Source organism: Benincasa hispida, chromosome 4 (genome assembly GCF_027475165.1).
Source record: "Benincasa hispida cultivar pf3 chromosome 4, pf3_genome.v1.1, whole genome shotgun sequence".
In the NCBI taxonomy this organism is placed as follows: domain Eukaryota; kingdom Viridiplantae; phylum Streptophyta; class Magnoliopsida; order Cucurbitales; family Cucurbitaceae; genus Benincasa; species Benincasa hispida.
This window is the reverse complement of record NC_143481.1, coordinates 16,031,221-16,033,501: the sequence shown is the minus strand read 5'-3', so window position 1 is coordinate 16,033,501 and position 2,281 is coordinate 16,031,221. Positions and strand designations below refer to the sequence as shown.

The 2,281-nt window shown below is 32.2% G+C and overlaps 1 non-coding gene across 1 annotated transcript; it reads left to right on the top strand.

Annotated features, from left to right (window-relative positions):
* The first annotated feature begins 2,207 nt into the window (after nucleotides 1-2,207).
* Nucleotides 2,208-2,281, top strand: TRNAN-GUU (transfer RNA asparagine (anticodon GUU)). Its single transcript has one exon. It is a non-coding gene; the product is annotated as a tRNA-Asn (tRNA).

Genomic DNA, 2,281 nt, shown 5'->3' with positions numbered 1-2,281 from the left:
ATTTATCTACATTCCCTAAGGACGGGAATGAATGAATTTCATCTTGTGTAGTTGTTATTGCGAAATCGACAATTAAAGAACACAAAAAAGGGAACGTAGAGTAGGAAAGATCGACACACAGATATATGTGGTTCACTAACAGTGCGTTAGCTATGTCCACGGGCAGAGGAAGAACAATATTATTTCGAGAGAATGTTTTCAGAATTACATCAAAAACGGCGCCTCTAGGTTAGAAAGTTTATATATTGCACTGCTCTAAACCCTAGGGTCAAAAACGTAAATAACTGCAAATAAATAAATATGATGAATACAAAAATCTGAATAAGTTGTTCTAAACCCCCGTACTAGGTTGTTCGAAGCGCCAGCAAAGATTCAAGGCATTTCAACAGTTGTGTTCCCAGCTCCCCACTCGAACAAACCCCAAAATGGTAGGCTTGTTGAGTCAACCAACAAGGCCACTCTCACCATGGAAATCAAAGGATTGCCCTCATAAACAAGAGTACACAACTCACTCAGGATTAAGGTCAAGTCACCTATGGTCATCCGAGTGAAATGTAAGTCTCTTTTAGTAACATCAATAAAATACCTCTTATTTTATTAGATATCTTATTTGTATTTACAAAGTATAAGACAAATGAGATTTAAGGTATCAACTCCAACAAATACACTGAATGATGAGATGCTAGAAATGATTTATGATTTGTATGGGCCCATTTTTGAAGAAACTACAAGAGAATCAAATGAGCAAGATGATTCAGATAGAACAAATGGAATGTTTCATGAAGTAGATGAGTCATGATGATGGAAATCATATAACGCCATTTATGTAAGTAAACTTGTGTGTTTATCATTATTATTTATGTTATTCTACAACATATTAATACTATTATGTAATTATGTTATAGGATGAAATGGTGGCATTAAAAACTGCTTCATCACAAGAAGGGAGTGAACCTCTTCTAGAAAGGGAAATATGTGAATGGATGTTGGATAAGCGGCCGAGGCATGTGAAAGGATAGGGTTGGGGACCAAGACTAAGAAATGCTAGAAATGAAGCAAGTTACTGAAATGCAAAAGAAACAAATGCACAAACTGCACATTTGCAAAGTATAGTCAAATCCCAACAAGCCACAATTGAATAAATCTTAAGAAGGTTTCCAAGTCAAGAAGTTACATCTAACGTAGAAAGGAGTTCAGAACAATCTAACGATAATGAACATGTAATTTTTATAAGTCAAGTAGGTGTTTTGCTTGAAATTCTATTTTGATAAGTAGTGTTGGATTAGATTAGTATAGGCAAACTTGATATAACTGAATTGCTATGACTAACCTGCAGTTATGGTAGTCAAGATTAGTTTTTGCTAGGTTATTGCTCAAGGATTTTTTTATCGTTTGAGTTCTTGATATAAATGATTGAAAGTGTTGAATTTGCAATGTCTAGGAGCTTCCATAATTTGTTTTCTTGACAATATGTCCATGGCAAGGTATAGGAATGGTTTGGTATTTGTTTTAAAACATGGTTGTACTTTTGCTCCTCCTCCCCCTTCCTATATTGTATTTAGAATACTTACTTTGATTGGTACCTTTAGTATGATTTAAGAAGTCATTACTTAAGTTTTTTGTTTGTTTGAGTACTTTGATAGTACTTATTCCTATACCCTTTTGGCAGGAGGAGCTTCCATAATTTATTCGTAATGAAAAATATGGAAATTTATGTACAACACATTACTAATAACTAAAATCTCTTAAAATTCAAATGTTAAATACTAAATATTTATGATATTTATTGCAAACTTTAAATAAAAAGAAATATAACAATTCTAGAAGAAAAACATTAAAAATTCACAAATTAATCAATATAAAGTAATCAAACTTTAAACAAAGAGAAATATTTATATATTATTAATATATATAAAATTTGGGTTGGGTCAACTCAAATTTTTTTAGTCAACCCACAATCCAATCCAATTTAATAAAAATAGAAAAATTCAACTCAACCCAACCCTTACATTTTGGATTGATAGTCCAGATTGTTTTGGTTGTCAGATTATTTGAACACCCCTACTTAATTTTTAGATCATGTGAACTTTGTCAGTAGCTATTTTTAACATTATAATGGAAACAATATAATTGATAAATATAAAAGGCAAGAGAATCCTATTTAAGAATAAGCCAAGTAAATATTTAATAAACTTTTAATTACATCTGCTGGAATAGCTCAGTTGGTTAGAGCGTGTGGCTGTTAACCACAAGGTCGAAGGTTCAAGCCCTTCTTCTAGCG